The sequence below is a fragment of the Somniosus microcephalus genome, chromosome 8 (genome assembly GCF_052327205.1).
Source record: "Somniosus microcephalus isolate GS21.2 chromosome 8, FLI_Smic_1.0, whole genome shotgun sequence".
Taxonomy (NCBI): Eukaryota; Metazoa; Chordata; class Chondrichthyes; order Squaliformes; family Somniosidae; genus Somniosus; species Somniosus microcephalus.
In genome coordinates, this window is record NC_140994.1 from 72,008,807 (window position 1) to 72,027,716 (window position 18,910).

Below are 18,910 nucleotides of genomic sequence, written 5' to 3' on the forward strand. Positions count from 1 at the left end.
CTCAGGGTGACGCTCCACCGCACCACGGCGTATCACCCGCAGGCCAACGGACTTTGTGAACGCTTCCACAGGTCACTCAAGGCCTCACTCCGCGCCGGCCTGCAGTACAGTACCTGGACTGACTGCCTACCGTGGGTGCTACTCGGCCTACGCACCGCGGTCAAGGATGACCTCCAGTCCTCGGCAGCGGAGTTAGTCTACGGACAACCGCTGCGCGTCCCAGGCGAATTCCTTCCGGAGCCTACCAAGCCTTGGTCAGCCGAACAGCAGCGGCTCGACTCTTTCTCTTCCGCTCAGCAGTTCGCCCCACTTCCGGTCAACCGACACGGCGAACTCGCACCTCACGTCCCGCCAAATTTACAGCAGGTGCGCTTCGTCTTCGTGCGACACGACGCGCACCGCGGGCCCCTGCGACCCCCGTACGACGGTCCATACGAGGTACTACAAACCGGGGACAAGGTATTCAAGCTGCGACTCGGCGACAGGGTCGAGACAGTCTCCATCGATCGGCTCAAACCAGCACACACAGAACCAGGGGAACAGGTCCCCGTGGCCCAGCCTCCAGCCAGAGGCCGTCCCCCCGGCAAGCCAGCACAGCCGGCGGCGAACCGCCCGACCCAACCAACCAGACCGGCGACCACTCAGAGCCGCTGCGGCAGAACCATTAGACCACCGTCACGACTCGTCCACTCCTCCTAAGCGGATTCTGGGGGGAGCTCTGTGGCGACACGCCACCACTGGACATAATCCGCTCACGGCGGCACAGACAGTCTAAGCAGAAGCCCCCAGCCAGGGGCCCTTTCCTCCAGCAACTTGTTTCCCGCAGGGACAGGCTGCCGGGAGCACTTCCTGTCTGGGAAGTATTTAAATGGATGCGCGGGCTTTTCTAGTTCCTGTTTGCCATGTGGTCAGAATAAAGAAGCTGTGTTTTCAATAGCTCTGTCTCGACTCCCACGTTTGCCGCGGTATCTCAACAATATTTACAATTACAGTTGCTATATACATTAGCTGAAGTTAATCAATTATAAATTCAGTCTTTGAGGAGGCTTCCTGATTCTGTCCGGATAACGCCTCTTTGGGGTATCACGTTCTTCTGGCAAAGTTGATTCGGGATCAACGTCGTTGTTTGGTTCGTCTGCTTCCAATATCACCGATTCTGTGGTAGATGCAATTGGTACTTCGGTTTCATCACCAGGTGTATAGGATCGTGGTGTAGATTTGACGTTTTCCAGTGACTCTAGAATCTGGTCAGCATGGCGTCTTACAATGCTCTCTCCAACGTCCACGGTATACATTAGAGGTCCTTGCTGTGTGCAGATCGTTCCTGGCTGCCATTTCTCTGTGCGGTAGTCCCGGGCCAAAACTGGTTGACCTATCTTGAAACTCCTGGTTGGCCTTTCATTCATATTCTGAAACTGCCTGTTCTCCACATCTCTTCTGATGTTTGGCTTAACCAAATCCAAGCGGCATCTTAGTCTTCGATTGAAGAACATCATGGCTGGAGTTTGGTTGGTAACCGCATGTGTCGCATTCCGGTAGGCAAACAAGAAGTTATCCACCTTGTGTTGTAGGGGTATGTCTTCATTACACATTGCCTTGATAGCCTTCTTGAATGTTTGAACGAACCTCTCAGCCAATCCATTGGTGACTGGATGATATGGGGCGGATGTGTAATGCTTTAAACCATTGTTCTTTAAGAACCTCCAGAACTCTTCAGACACAAACTGTGGTCCATTGTCAGAGCAAATCTGTTCAGGCAGCCCATTTCTGGCGAATATGGTTCGTAAGACTGTGATAGTTTTTTCTGTGGTGGTTGAGGACATTTTTATTACCTCTGGCCACTTTGAATGTGCATCCACCGCAATTAAAAACATCGAGTCCATAAATGGACCAGCAAAATCAATGTGTACCCTTTGCCATGGAGATGAGGGCCACTCCCATGGATGTAGAGGGGCTTGTGGTGGGGCGTTTTGGACCTTCTGGCATCCTGTACAGCTCTTGGTCATCTCTTCGATTTCTCTATCGATTCCCGGCCACCACACAAACGCTCTGGCTAAGTTCTTCATTTTTACCCCTCCCAGATGACCCTCATGAAGCTCATTGAGCACTCTATCCTTCAATTTGGGTGGAATTACTATTCTGGATCCACACATCAAGGTTCCTCAGCACACTGACAGCTGTTCTCTTCTCGGTGAGAATGCTGGCAACAGTGGTTCGCCATGTGCTGGCCATCCCTTCACCGTTAAATCATAGACCCTGGAGAGGGTCGGGTCATTTCGTGTTTCCTTTTCTATGTTTGCATTCGTCACAGGTAGAAATTTGACTATGGTCGAGTGGAATATCTCCACAGGATCCACTGCAGGTGCTTCTTCCACAGTCGGCAATGGTAGGCGCGACAATCCATCAGCATTCCCATGCTGTTTAGTTCCTTTGTACTCGATGTCATATTGGTGTGCCCCTAGGAAAAGGGACCACCTCTGTAGCCGTTGTGCTGTCATTATCGGGACACCCTTCTTAGGGTTGAAAATGGAGACAAGAGGTTGATGATCAGTTAGTAGAGTAAATTTCTGTCCGTGCAGGTAGTGATTGAACTTCTTCACCCCCCACACCAGGCTGAGGGCCTCTCTGTCAATCTGGGTGTAGTTACGCTCGGCTGCAGTTAACGAGCATGACACAAAAGCTATCAGCCTCTCTGAACCATCAAGGAATTTATGTGACAGTACCGCTCCAACGCCGTAGGGAGACGCATCACACGCCAGTCTTATCGGCAGTGATGGGTTGTAGTGAGCCAATACTTCTCTTGAAGTGATCAGGCCTTTACACTCCTGAAAGGCCCGCTTACATTCATCGCTCCATTTCCATGCTACTCCAGTTTGTAGCAGGGTGTTCAGTGGGTGCAGAATTGTGGACAAATTCGGCAAAAACTTATGGTTGTAATTCACCAATCCGAGGAATGACCTCAGTTGCGACACATTTTCAGGCGCTGGAGCCTTAACTACTGTAGTGTATGTAACCGTCTACCTTTAAGAGACTATTGTATGTAACCGTTCACCTTTAAGAGAACTATTTTAGGTGTGGCACTACTTGTTTGGCTTCTGTATACGGTAATACCGACGGTGACCACACCGGTATATAAGTGCTGTGGCATGATTTATAGGGCAGATTCGCCCTGACCTACGAATAGTAAAGTCCTGTTGTATGTTACTGCTGAAGTCTGTGTCGTAATTAACTGCACAACCCACAGACTTTGCAGTGGCGACGAGTCCGATCGTACCCTGCGGCAACAATATTTTCAAGCAACGAAAGAGCGTCGAAAAGAGGCAACCGCCCTCGTCATTCGGCTGGGAGAAAACTCAAGGCTGCAGCAATAGAAAGGAGGAAGACTTTAGCGACAAAAACTTCCATCAGCAACAGGCACTGACTGTCCCTTCTGCCACGGCGACTGTGAGCAAGGGAAAGTGAAAAGAATAGCCGGAGGATAAGGGCTGGGCACTCGACCACGGTCGAGGGGGAAAAGGAGCCGGAAAAATATAAAGTCGGGTCCAACGGCGTCGTGAGAGACCGCGACCGGCGGGAAGAGCCGGGCGGTGACCGAAGCCACGAAGCGCTGCGACCGGGAGCGTAGGCGCGGGAAGAGAGAAACTCAGCCGCAGCCGGGGAGAGAAGCACCGGACTGCGAGAGGGCTGGGAGGCGCGATTGGGGTCCGAGCGAGCGGGAGAGGCAGAGCCGACCAAGAGAGACTGCGCGAGAGCCAGTCCAGCGGCTGAACTGTCCGTCAACGGGGTGTAACCAGCGCCGGTAGAGCCGAGCGAGCGGGAGAGAGGCAGAGCCGAGCAAGGGGAACTGTGCGAGAGCCAGCCCAGCGGCTGAACCTGTTCGCCGTCAACGGGGTACCCAGAGCCGGTCGCCCTGCCATAAAATTTAAAAAAAAAAGGGAAAGCCTTGAAGCCGACCCGCAGGCTGTGAACCTGAAAGCCAGCGGCCGTCGCCCGTGGGGGAAAGTGTACCCCTCCCGCCAGGGAAGAAACGCGGGAAGCCGCCATTAGGCGGGGAAGAAGACAGAAGCGGGAAACCGCCATTGAAGTGGGCGGGGAGAGAAGATAAGAGCGGGAAACCGCCATTTTCGCGGGAAAACCGCCATCTTAGAAAAAAAAAGAAATAATAATTTAAAGAAATACTTGTGTTGTTCCCAAAGAGAGGAAGATGCCTAAGCGTGGTAACATCAACGATTTTAATTCGGAGATAGAAGACTGGGCCACGTACGTGGAACGCATTGAGATCTATTGTGAGGCCAACAAAATAGAAGAAGACGACAAAGCTATAACCTTGCTAAACTCGATGGATGCAAAGACATACGGGCTCTTGAAGCATCTACTATCACCAGCTAAACCGACGGATCAGACTTTCGATGAGATAGTGGCTGTTCTGAAGGATCACTTGAACCCCACACCGTTGATGTTGGCTGAACGATTCAAATTCTATGCGAGAACGCAACAGAAAGACGAAAGCAACGCGGAATACTTGGTCGAACTGCGTAGACTAGCGAAATACTGCCAGTTTGAAGGGAATCTGACAGAGGCATTGCGAGACAAGTTCGTATGCGGACTGTCCAAGGAAGGGACGCAAAAGCGACTACTCGAAGAGAACGACCTTACACTTGACAGGGCTGTCCTTATAGCAGCATCGCACGAAGCCGCAGCGAAAGGAACTGCGGAAATGCAGCTAAAGGCAGCGGCACTCGGTGTGGACCAAATTACCTCGAGTATAACAAAATGCTATCGCTGTGGGAAGACAACACACGATCAGAACCAATGCTGGTTTAAGAACCAGGAATGTAGGAAATGTGGCAAACTGGGTCACATCGCTAAGGTATGCCGGTCAGGGAAGAAGACCAACAACCAAAGGAAGCCATCACAGGAAAAGTACAACAAGGTACACAAGGTGGCTGAGAAGAGTTCAGACGAACAGAATTCAGACTCAGACCCAAACGGCCAGGAGCTGGGTAGTCTGAGAATTCATAATATGAGTAAGGAAGCTGACCTACAAACTATCTGGGTCATGCTAAAAATAGCTGGAGTCCAAGTGAAAATGGAGTTGGACACTGGATCAGCTGTATCAGTCATAAATCGAAGGGATTACCACCGGCTATTCTCACATATACCCTTAAGAGATACCAAGTTCGTATTGCAGACATACACGGGGCATAAAGTATACCCCATGGGAAAGATAAGAGTCAAGGTGAGAGATAGGGGTAAAGAACACCCAAGAATGAACTTATACGTACTACCTGAGGGAGGACCACCACTTCTAGGATGGGAGTGGATCAAGAAAATAGACATGGAATGGCACTACCTACAAGCAATGACGAGTGAGGACTCGGTGCAGACAAGCAGCTCAGACTCTGAGCCGGAAGACGATAAGTCCAGCCCAAGTATGAAAAACAAGGTTAACATGAACTCACTGACTAAGGTTGGAAAAACGATGGCGTGTATAAAGACAGAGAATTCTGAGTCTGTTCAAGTTACAGACATATGCATTACGGAGGAACACCGGGCTCGAACTCAACGTTATCTCAAAGTACGACAACAATTAGAACAATTGAGTTACCGTCTCGTACAAGAGATGAAAACAATGAAAAAGTTCTATGACACCGAATGGGAGAGTCTGGAAAGACAACAGAACCTGCTGGCTCAAGCAGAGAGCGACCATAGAGCCATCGTGACCAATTACCGATCACATCTCCCTTATGATGTTCAGGAGTTAGAATATTTGCATGATCTAGAGATACAGCATAAAGGCAAACCACGCTACACTGAGGATTTTGTCCTGCAATTGGAGACGGAGCTAGTGCAGGCAAGGTTAAGAGAAGCTGAATCGCAATGTGCACTTAAAGAGATGCAGAAAAAAATCTTGGACATAGAAAAGAGAAACGCTTCTTTACCTGATGAGAATAATGTGGCCATGTTGCAAGAGGAGCTTATAGGGGCGAAACTGAAAGAAGCTAAGCAAAGGATGTTGGAACTTGAAACACAGAACCAAATCAGCAGTAACCAGCTATGTCGAGCAGAGAAGGAGTGCAATGGTCTACAGGAGAAGGTGCAATATCTCTCAGCCCAGAATAAGGGACTACTCACTCAGTTAAATGAAAGTAAAGGGAAAATGGCTGAGATAGACTGCAAGAATAAAGAAGATTTGATGGCAGTGAGACTTCGAGAGGCAGATAGCATAGCAGCCTTGGCTGAACTCCAACAGAAAATTGCGAAAGAAGCAAATGAAGAGGAATCTTCAGGAAGCCAGGATTTTATTCCAGTTCTTCTCTACGACTCCTTACAAGCAGAGTGTGAGAAGTTGAAAGAACAGTATGAACAGGCCCAGGCTATAATTCTGGAGGGGGTTAACTCGGCAACCTCCGAAAAGCTAGTTTCAGTAGAAGCATATGAGCAACTAAAGGTTGAACATGAGCAAGAAGTCCAAAGGCTGCAGGAAATTCTTGATGAGCTCAAGGCCAAGACAGACTCATCGGTAGAAGTTCCATCCATAGATGAGAAATTAGAGGTGAAAGACATGGCAGAACATGAAAGACAAGATGTCCAAGAACTCATAAAAATATTGAAGGAAACCCAAGACAAATATGAGGCGGCAATGACCGAGGTTCAACAACTTGAAGAACAGATTCAACTGGGAATCCTTTCAGTGGAAGAAAAGGAAACTGTAAGAAACACAGAGACTGTAAGAATGGCACCTGAACATGAGCTAGAGAGCATCAAGGCGCAACTTCTCCGAGCGCTGAAAGCCAAAGTACAAAAGGAAAAGAAGGTGAAAGCATTGGAGGAAAAGGTGGATGAAATGGAGAAGACTCTGATCCACAGTGTTCCCATGGAAGAGTTAACGGTCAGCCAACTCCTTCATATGCTGAGGGACAAGACTCTGCAATGGGAACAATCTGAACACGAGCTTCAATCTTCAAAGGGAAGGAGTTCGGAGCTCTCAAAAGTTATGGAAATAGCTGAGGTTGCAACACAGATTTTACTGGGATGCCAAAAGTACGCTGAATCACGTCTATGTGAACAACAGAATGTTGAAACAGCTGCTCCAGTAGAAGGATTGAATAGCCCGATCAATCAATCCCCGATGGAAGGGGAAGTATTGAAATCACAAATGAGGTCCTTAGTGAAGGATTTGCAGGAAACCCAGGAAGAGCGGGATGACTATGAACGCATGAAGAAGTCCCTTCAGGAAAGATGTCTAGGGAGGGAACAACAGTCGGCTAACGTCCAGTTGGGTAAGGAAGAAGTAGCAGGCCCTCTCGCTAGACTAGCTCAGGATGACACCGAATATTACCATGACCTGTTGAGTGACACGGAATATTACGAGGACTTGGTCTGCCCAGCTTGTGATGAAAACTCCCAAAGTGCAGAAATCAGGATGAAGCACTTAAAGTCTAAGGAACATAGGGAGATGGTGGCGCTACAGCTGGCAGCTGAGAAGGGAGCCCCGAGAGTCTCCAAGAAGCAAAAAAGGAAAAGACGAAGCCGAAGATGATAACCATCTCAATCATTATCACTTCTAATGGGAAAGTAGGGAAAAATTACTAAGGCAGTCCAGCTGTTTGTAAAAGTCAGCACTGCTGGTTCAGCAGGACGGAAGTTCAAGCTGTTACGTCAAGGGAAAGACTATTGGATGAGTCACTCTAGCAATGTGAACCGGCTACACCACAGAGATGTTGTTCGGACCGAGTCAAGATCAGAGACTAAATCTGTGAACTGTTCCCACAGAGACTGAACCTGTGAACTGTTTTCCGCAGGGACTATATCTGTAAATTGTTTTACATGAAGTTGAATATATGTTATGTTTAATGGGGAATACGTATGTTGTAAGCTAAAAAGGGAGGATTGTAGTGTATGTAACCGTCTACCTTTAAGAGACTATTGTATGTAACCGTTCACCTTTAAGAGAACTATTTTAGGTGTGGCACTACTTGTTTGGCTTCTGTATACGGTAATACCAACGGTGACCACACCGGTATATAAGTGCTGTGGCATGATTTATAGGGCAGATTCGCCCTGACTTTCGAATAGTAAAGTCCTGTTGTATGTTACTCCTGAAGTCTGTGTCGTAATTAACTGCACAACCCACAGACTTTACAACTACCGCTTCAATTTTGTCAGGGGACTTATGTAACCCCTTTTCATCAATCACTTGACAACAATACGATATTTGTTTCTTAAAAAACTCGCACCTGGGGCGATTGGCTCGTAGCCCATGTTCTCTTAGTTTAGTGAGCACCTGCTCTAGGTTGGCAAGGTGTTCACAGTCATTTTCACCTGTCACTAGGATGTCGTCCAAGTAACACTGAGTCCCCGAAATCCCTTGCAGAAATTGATCCATCGCTCTTTGCCATATAGCCGGAGCTGATGCTACTCCGAATACCAGTCGATTATACTGGTAAAGACATTTGTGAGTGTTTATCGTGAGATATTTCCTAGAGGATTCTTCAACCTCCATCTGCAAATATGCTTGCGCTAGGTCAATCTTTGTAAAACGTTTCCCTCCAGATAGTGAGGTGAAAATATCTTCTACCCTCGGAAGAGGATACTGTACTGTGTGAAGGACTGGGTTCACAGTCACCTTGAAGTCCCCACAGATGCGAACCTTCCTTGGCTCCTCAGACTTATTGTTTAATGTTTTCTTCATGACAGGAACGATGGGTGTCGCCCACTCGCTCCAGTCTACCTTAGGTAACACGCCTGCATTCTCCAGATTCTCCAGCTCTGCCTCGACGGCTGGGCGAATTGCATACGGTACCGGTCTTGCTTTGAGAAACTTGGGAATTGCATTCTCTTCTATTTTTATCGAGGCGGTTACGCCTTTAAGAGTTCCCAGTCCTTGTTGAAATACCTCTTTAGCGTTAGCTAAGATTTTTGACAATCGTCCAGGTGTGACGTCGTCATCCTTTTTACCAGCCACAGTCAGTGCCTGAATGGAGTGCCAGTCTAAACTTATCTTTCTGATCCATTCACATCCCAATAATGGTGGTCCACCATCTTGCAGTATGTACAGATACAATTTCTATATTTCCTTGCCGTTGTATTCGACAGGCACCCTTATTTTCCCTCTGGGGTATGCTTTCTGCCCCGTATATGTCTTCAAGACAATGGATGTGTCTTTCAAGGGTATGTGTGAGAATAGCCGCTCGTAGTCTCGTCGATTCATGATGGTCAGGGCTGATCCTGTATCCAATTCCATTTTGACTTGGGACCCTGCTATCGTGAGGGTGACCCAAATGGTTCGGTGATCCTCTTTTGCGATTACGTTGTGTAGCTTGAGACAGCTTAGTCTCTTGTTCCCGGATTCACCATCGCTCTTCTGGTCTTCGGAACTACTGTCCGTCATCTTTTGTACTTTCCTGTACTGTTCCTTAGTAGTCTTTTTGTTGTTGTTAGTCTTCTTCCCGGACCTGCAAACTCGTGCAATGTGTCCCATCTTTCCGCATTGCCTGCATGTTTTGTCCTTGGACCAGCAGTCCTCCTGGTCATGGGTTGTTCTGCCGCAGCGATAGCATTTTGCAAATCCCCGTGTCATTTCATGGGTGCTGTATTCCTGTGGCTTTTGCTGTATTTCCGCAGCTCCCCTTGCTGCTGCTTCGTACGATACTGCCACGCTGAAAGCCTTATCTAGCGTCAGCTCTTTCTCTGAGAGTAACCTCTTCTGGGTTCCTTCACTCAGGAGTCCACAGACAAATTTGTCCCGTAGGATATCTGCCAGTCCTGCTCCGAACTGGCAGTGCTTTGATAGCTTGCGTAGTTCCGTAAGGTAATCAGCATTGCTCTCATCTTTATGCTGATTTCTCTCGTGGAATTTAAATCTTTCTGCTATCAGCAGCGGTGTAGGATTTAGGTGTTCCTGTAGGATATCAACAATTTCGTTAAAACTCTTCGCCATCGGTTTGACTGGAGTGATCAGGTTCCGCAATAGGCCGTACGTTCTTGCGCCCATTAAGTTTAGTAGTACCGATGCCTTTTTCTCATCGGCTACTTCAATTGCCTTGCAATATACTTCGACTCTTTCCACATACGTGGTCCAGTCTTCTATTGCATTATCGAAGGCAGTGATATTGCCAGTCTTCGGCATCTTGGAGATCTAAGATGGCGCCTCCCGCGCTTTGCCTTCTTCCCCGATTGAACAAAATGGCGCCTCCCGCGCTTTGCCTTCTTCCCCGCTGGATTAAGATGGCGCCTCCCGCGCTTTCTGCCTTTTCCGCTGCTGCCAGCGTTGTTGCTGGCGTTTTTTATGCCTTGATGGCGACGCCCTATGGTCTTCGCGCGCTTCCCCCCGCGCTGCTGCCAACACCGCTCTCCGCGGTCCCCGTGGCAAACTGCACCTCCTCGCGGCTTTCTGCGCTTCTAATTTCTTTTTCTTTTATTTTAATTACTGTTCCCATCGTCAGAGCAGACCCTATGGGACACTTCCCTTCCTCTTCTCGGGTCTGTACGCTGCCCGGCTTCGTAGCACCGGCCGCGCCCTGTGTGCTCCACCCTCTCTCTCTCTCTCCCCTTCCCGACAACGCTGCTCGGCCCCGTTGAAAAGACACCCGATCGCGCTCTAGCCCGTAGCAGCCCAGGAAGGATCAGTGTACTACCTGCCACCAGTCCGATTAGCTGGAACACCATAGACTGGATAACCAAGCCCAGCTCTCGACAGCCTCTCCTGCAAATCTTCGAATTCGATGAATCAGAGGGCGGTTGCCCACGGTCGACGCCCGTTTCTTCTGTTTGTTTTTTTTTCTTTTTGGATTTCTTCCTTCTGGCCTCGACCTCCAACAACTTCGCTTCAGGGATGGATCCCCGTGAGGTGGTGCAGAACTGTAGGTAAGTTCGGATCTGTTCGTCGCCAATGTAATGTCCATGTGTAATTGAGACACGGACTGCAGAAGTTGGTTATAACAGGTGTTTACTGAATGGAGACAAAACTGGAACTACTATACAAAGTTACTACACAGGCTTATATACAGGGGTGGTCACTACTGGTACTGCAGTATACAGGGGCTGCAGAATATAGTTCCTTCTTCAAGGTACATACACTACAGATACCACCTCCAATTAGGTCCGCGCTGCCTGGTCTCCCGCTGTTTTAAGTACTGCCGCCGCTGATTCTGCTTCCAATTAGGTCCGCGCTGCCTGGTCTCCCGCTGTTTTAAGTACTGCCGCCGCTGATTCTGCTTCCAATTAGGTCCGCGCTGCCTGGTCTCCCGCTGTTTTAAGTACTGCCGCCGCTGATTCTGCCTCCAATTAGGTCTTAATGCCTGATACAAATGGGTGGAGTGTACGAGGCACATGCTCCGCCCATTTGTGGCTGAAAATTGCAACTGGGCCCTACAACCAGTGTAGGACCCCGACTTGCATACATAAGCAGCCTCCTGCCTGTTTCAAGTAGGCAGGTTGCTCACCCATTCACAGGCCTGCCTGAAAATTGCAGCTGGCGGGCCTTGGGTGTTGCTTGGAAGGCCGAAGTGCCCCCCTGGTTATCAATGCAGGGCCCCCCCCCTGTTTTTCGGGCGAGAAACGGATGGCTGGCAGTCGAAAATCACCCTCTCTGAGTCGAGCTGTGCAAGTTTTCCCAAGCTGCGAATCAATCGGCATTAGAAGATTGGTGTCGGCTGACAACCATTTGGGTTCAGCACACTAAGTTATTGGGTTACCTGCCAGTTAACAACTAACTGCCACTTAACATCCTGCCATCTCACCTGACGAGATGAAAAGGTCAGGTGACACAGGTGTTCGGTGATAGCTCTGATTGTAAACAGCTAAGCACTGCATTCGGCACTCAGATGCTACGTACAGTAAAAGGCATTACAATCATTTAAAATACCCCTTTTTCTGAACTAAACCAGCAGCTCAGCACTCTTTTTACACGCAATTTAAAAAAAATGATTATATGGGGGATTCAGAGGTCTCCACACCATCGTGTCAGCTGCGGCTCAGTTGGTAGTACACTCGCCTCTGAGTTAGAAGGTATCGTGAGATTAAGTCCCACCCCAAAGACTTGCAGCACAAAAATCTAGGCTGACACTCCAGTGCAGTATTGAGGGAGTGCTGCACTGTCGGAGGTGCCGTCTTTTGGATGAGACGTTAAACCGAGGCCCCGTCTGCTCTCTCAGGTGGACATAAAAGTTCGCATGGCACTATTTCGAAGAAGAGCAGGGAAATTATCCCCAGTGTCCTGGCCAATATTTATCCCTCAACCAACATCACGGAAACAGATTATCTGGTCATTATCGCATTGCTGTTTGTGGGAGCTTGCTGTGCGCACATTGGCTGTCGCGTTTCCTACATTACAGCAGTGACTACACTTTAAAAAGTGCTTCATTGGCTGTAAATCGCTTTGGGACGTCTGGTGGTTGTGAAAGGCGCTATATAAATGCAAGTCTTTCTTTCTTACCCTGGGATAGAACTTCCGCTTTGGGTGCAATCAGAAATTGCGCTTCAGGTTTCTGCTGAAATTCATTTGCATAATCACAAACATAAAATATTCCATGAACCAGCACAATTGGGCAGTGTAATATAACGTAATTGTTTCTTTTTTATCATTTAAAAGTATTCCTTGATGTATTTAAGAGTGGTAACGTGGTGCAGTTTTATTAATACTGCTGAAAATGGGATTATCACCAAGAATGCTTAGGGTGTCCAATCCTCCACCTGAGAGAAAATGAGGATTTGAAGAGCCTTCCTGAACCAGTGCAGTCGGTGGAATCTCGCAATTTCGGCCTGGGGGTGTGGCCAGTTTTGTGTGCGTGGCCTGATTCAGGCAAATTGAATCTTGAACCAGTGTAAAAGATCACGGAAAGCACGTGTGTAAGTGGTTTTTGGCATTACTCATGTTAAAAATTCCCCAATCTTTTGCGCTGGTTCGGCTGATTCCGCTCGGATTGTGCTGATATAGCAAGCGGAAACTTGCCCTGCTCTGGGTTCAGCTCCTGCAGAATCTACATTCTCATTGGCCTTAGGGTGCCAGATATTTCTCAGGGCCCTGACCACAGGAGTATAACCAGTGGCAGATATGTGAGTCTCCCTCCATTGGCTGCATTTCATATTGACCTTCGGTGGGCAATTTCCCCAAATGCAGGAAACTCACCTGCATAATTGATGGTAATGGGGGACTGTGTTCACCATTTCACAAAACATAGGTCTGTATTTTTAACAGATGTTTTAATCTGAATTCGGATTCATAGCTTTTGATAGGCTAATAAGTACAAAATTACCTTAGCAACTCTGAAAGGTCTCCATTTTTTAAAGTCCCGAATAACCACAAGGGGTTATTCTTTATATCATACTATTAGAAAACACAGTAAAGACTAGAGATAGAGTTAAACCTACATTAAACACAAAGGTCTAATACACATGATCTGAGGTTCAGAAAGCTCACAACATCATAGACCTGCGGAGAGGATTAGGGAGGGAATTCCAAAGCTTAGGGCCTAGACGGCTGTAGACACAACCTCCAATGGTGGGGCTGTGGCGACACGCCACCACTGGACATAATCCGCTCACGGCGGCACAGACAGTCTAAGCAGAAGCCCCCAGCCGGGGGCCCTTTCCTCCAGCAACTTGTTTCCCGCAGGGACAGGCTGCCGGGAGCACTTCCTGTCTGGGAAGTATTTAAGTGGATGCGCGGGCTTTTCTAGATCCTGTTTGTCATGTGGTTGGAATAAAGCAGTTGTGTTTTCAATAGCTCTGGTCTCGACTCCCACGTTTGCCGCGGTATCTCAACACTGGTGACCCCGACGCTCAGGACGAATCCTAAGCTAGCATGGCGGATACAAACGCAGTCACGGTTAAATTACCAGACTTTTGGGAGAACCTCGCCGAAGCCTGGTTCGTTCAAGCTGAGTCCAGATTCCGGCTGAAAGGCATTACAGTCGACGCCTCGAAGTACGACTACCTCGTCGCCTCGCTCACCTACGCTACAGTCCCCAAGGTTTGGGCAGCGCTGCAGAATCCACCAACGGAGGGCAAGTACGAACATCTGAAGGCTGCGCTACTTAAAAAATTTCAAACGTCCTCTTACCAGCGCCACTGCCAACTCCTGGACCTCCCCGGCCTTGGTGACGCTTCACCATCAGACCTGCTTTCCCACATGCTGTCCCTCTCAGACGACAAAAATCCCGGCGCCCTTTTTCGCACGCTTTTCATTCGGCAGCTCCCCGCCAGCATCCGCCCGCTCATTGTGGAGTCTGACTCCACGGACCTGAATGATATAGCCGAAAAGGCCGACCGGCTGCTCTCTGCACAGGCCGCTCGCGACGTCGCGCCCGACCTCACGGCAACGACCACGCGGTCTTCTCGGGCCGCTAGGCCCGACCGCCCTACCACTCCGGGTCACTGCTACTACCACACCCGTTTTGGCGCTAGGGCTCAACGCTGCACGCCACCGTGTTCCTTCAAACCCCCCCCCGCACCGGCCCCCGCAATGGCCGCGGGGCAGAAGGAGCCCCTACTGTACGTCACTGACGACAGAACCAACCGCCGATTTCTGTGCGACACAGGGGCCCAGCACAGCATCACCCCCGCCTCCGCCCTCGAGATCCAACGCGGCACACGGGGTATCACACTGGCTGCAGCCAACGGCTCTGAAATCCGCACATGTGGCACCCGCATGGTCACGCTCGACCTCGCGGGCCGCCGCTACCGCTGGGAGTTCCTCACAGCCAAGGTCCTCTGCCCACTCATTGGCGCCGACTTCCTACGCGCCCACGGCCTCCTTGTCGACATTCCGAGGCACCGCCTCGTCGACATCAACACTATGGCACCCATCCCCGGCGCCTTTACCCCGGCCCGTTCGGCCGGCCTGACGACCTACTGCCTCGCCAGAGCCACGGACGACTACTCGGCACTCCTAGCTGAGTTTCCCGCCCTCACTAACCAGACCTTTTCGGCCAAAGCCGCCAAGCACGGTGTGGAACACTATATCCCCACCACCGGCCCCCCAGTTTCTGCCCACGCCCGCAGACTCAACCCGGCCAAGCTGGAAATCGCGCGGGCCGAGTTCACCAACATGGAACAACTCGGCATCATCCGCCGCTCCAGCAGCCCTTGGGCCTCGCCCCTCCACATCGCCCCCAAGCCCGGCGGAGGCTGGCGCCCTTGCGGGGACTACCGCCGCCTCAACGACGCCACCACCCCCGATCGATACCCGGTGCCACACATCCAGGACTTCTCGGCCCGACTGGCCGGACGAACCGTCTTTTCCAAAGTCGACCTGGTGCGCGGTTACCACCAAGTCCCCGTACACCCCGCAGACATCCCCAAAACGGCCGTCATCACCCCATTCGGCCTGTTCGAGTTCCTGAGGATGCCCTTCGGCCTCAAGAATGCAGCACAGGCTTTCCAGCGCCTTATGGACTCAGTCCTCCGGGACCTGAACTTCCTATTCGTCTATCTAGACGACATTCTCGTGGCCAGCTCCTCCAAACAGGAACACCTCGAACACCTTCGCATCCTGTTCGGGCGCCTAGCCCAACACGGGCTCATCCTCAGCCCGGCGAAGTGCCAATTCGGCCTAACCGAGATCGATTTTCTCGGTCACCACATCACCCCTGCTGGGGCCGTCCCCCTGCCCAACAAGGTGCAGGCCGTCCAGCAATTCCCCCGCCCCACAACCATCAAGGGCCTCCAGGAGTTCCTCGGGATGGTGAACTTCTACAACAGGTTCATCCCCAGAGCCGCAGCCCTTATGAAGCCCCTATACGACTCCCTCCGAGGAAAATCCGGCAAGATGGACGTAGCCTGGACCACTGACACGGCAGCCGCCTTCGACACCACCAAAAACGCGCTCGCTGACGCCACTCTGCTCGCGCACCCGAGGGCCGATGCCCGGGTCGCGCTCACCACCGACGCCTCCGACCACGCGGTCGGGGCCGTGTTCGAGCAGTGGGTCAATGGCGCGTGGCAGCCACTTGCCTTCTACAGCCGCCAACTGCGCCCCCCGGAGGTCAAATACTCCACTTTCGACCGCGAGCTTCTCGCACTCCACCTGTCGGTCCGCCATTTCAGGTTCCTCCTGGAAGGCCGCCCCTTCACCGCGTATGTGGACCACAAGCCACTCACATACGCGATGGCCAAGCACACCGAACCCTGGTCCGCTAGGCAGCAACGCCAGCTCGCGGCCGTCTCCGAGTTTACTACGGACATTCAGCACGTCTCCGGTAGAGACAACGTGGTCGCCGACTGCCTTTCCCGTCCCGCCGTCTGTGCGAATCACCTCGCGGTCGACTACGCACAACTAGCAGCGGCCCAGCTCACGGACCCAGACCTCCTCTCGGCGGCTACCAGCCTGCCAGGGCTACGCCTAGCCAAGGTCGCGCACGGGCCCGAAGCCACGGCAGTCACGTGCGACGTCTCACTCGGCCAACCCAGGCCGGTCGTCCTCGAGACCTGGCGCCGCCGCGTCTTCGACGCGCTCCACGGGCTCTCTCACCCGGGTTCCCGCGCATCCGTCAAACTCCTCTCCAAGCGCTTCGTCTGGCGTGGCCTCAGCAGAGATGTTCAGACTTGGGCCACCTCCTGCCTCGCCTGCCAACGGGCTAAGGTACAGCTGCACACCAAAGCACCCCTGGGAGACTTCGAGGTACCCAGCCGCCGCTTCGACCACGTACACGTCGACATCGTCGGTCCCCTGCCGCCATCGCAAGGCCAAACTTATCTCCTCACGATGGTCGACCGCTACACACGCTGGCCTGAGGCAGTGCCGCTGACCTCCACCACCACAGCCGACATCGCCAGGGCGTTCGTTAACACCTGGGTTGCGAGGTTCGGCGTACCGGCCGACATAACCTCCGACAGAGGCGCCCAGTTCACCTCCGAACTCTGGACGGCCACAGCACGCAACCTCGGGGTGACGCTCCACCGCACCACGGCGTACCACCCGCAGGCCAACGGACTTTGTGAACGCTTCCACAGGTCACTCAAGGCCTCACTCCGCGCCGGCCTGCAGGACAGTACCTGGACTGACCGCCTCCCGTGGGTGCTACTCGGCGTACGCACCGCGGTCAAGGAAGACCTCCAGTCCTCGGCAGCGGAGTTAGTCTACGGACAACCGCTGCGCGTCCCAGGCGAATTCCTTCCGGAGCCTACCAAGCCTTGGTCGGCCGAACAGCAGCGGCTCGACTCTTTCTCTTCCGCTCAGCAGTTCGCCCCACTTCCGGTCAACCGACACGGCGAACTCGCACCTCACGTCCCGCCAAATTTACAGCAGGCGTGCTTCGTCTTCGTGCGACACGACGCGCACCGCGGGCCCCTGCGACCCCCGTACGACGGTCCGTACGAGGTACTACAAACCGGGGACAAGGTCTTCAAGCTGCGACTCGGCGACAGGGTCGAGACAGTCTCCATCGACCGGCTCAAACCAGCACACACAGAACCAGGGGAACAGGTCCCCGTGGCCCAGCCTCCAACTAGAGGCCGTCCCCCCGGCAAGCCAGCACAGCCGGCGGCGAACCGCCCGACCCAACCAACCAGACCGGCGACCACTCAGAGCCGCTGCGGCAGAACCATTCGACCACCGTCACGACTCGTCCACTCCTCCTAAGCGGATTCTGGGGGGAGCTCTGTGGCGACACGCCACCACTGGACATAATCCGCTCACGGCGGCACAGACAGTCTAAGCAGAAGCCCCCAGCCGGGGGCCCTTTCCTCCAGCAAATTGTTTCCCGCAGGGACAGGCTGCCGGGAGCACTTCCTGTCTGGGAAGTATTTAAGTGGATGCGCGGGCTTTTCTAGATCCTGTTTGTCATGTGGTTGGAATAAAGCAGTTGTGTTTTCAATAGCTCTGGTCTCGACTCCCACGTTTGCCGCGGTATCTCAACAGGGCGATGGAAATTGAGGATACACAAGAGGCCAGAATTGGAGGAATGCAGAGTTCTCGAGGGTTGTAGGCAGCATTTCCTTTAAGCTGTGTGGCTGCGCAGCCGCACGGTGCTCCAGAGATTCCGCGCAGCCAGCTTGCCGGCTTTTCAATGCAAAAAACCGCGCATGCATGGTATTTTGAATGGCCATGTTTTAAGGGGCTGCACGGCGCTAGAAAAAATTACAGGGAACATTAGTTGTAGGACTGGAGGAGGTTACAGAGATAGGGAGGGGCTGGGCCAGGGAGGGATTTGAAAACAAGGATGAGTATTTTAATGTCAAGGCATTGCTGACTGGGAGCCAATGTAGGTCGGTGAGCATGGGGTGATGGGTGAACGGGACTTGGTGCGAGTTAGGATATGACTCACTAATATAAAGTGAACTGGGAATAAGGTGTTGAAGTTTTAAGGTTATGTATAGAAACCACAGAGACATGATGGCACAGTATGTCAACACCCAAATGTTGTCCACCATCAAGGAAGGACACCAAAAAGAATACAGGTACTTTTTCCACATGGAGAAAGGACATGTTGAAAGGACAACATCTCCTAAAAGTCAGATTCAGAGCAGCTTGGTGGAGGAGACAGATTACCACTTCTTCGGCTAAGGAGGATGTATAGGAGATCCAAGGACGGGAAGAGCAAAGGAAGAACACAACCTTATCATTCTCAATAACATAAAAAGGTAGATGTAGAACAGCATGCTAATCCTTCGCAGCCTGTGCCTGTGCCCATGTGTTCAACTTGCTTTTTTTGTTTTCTTGCCAATTTTCTATCAATTTTTCTTCAATCCCCCTCCTCTCATGAACACATTAACTTCTTGCTGGGATACAGTTCCAGGATGATGGGCTGCTCTGGTATCTTTCCCGAGTGGTCATTATTCATTTGGGAATCTTAACCGTGCCTGTCGGCAGGCCATTTGACTGCAAAGGGTGCACAGGTCCTGTCCTCACCCTACATCTACACATGTGCACTTTCAGCAGGGATGATTCAGATGTGATTCAGGAGCA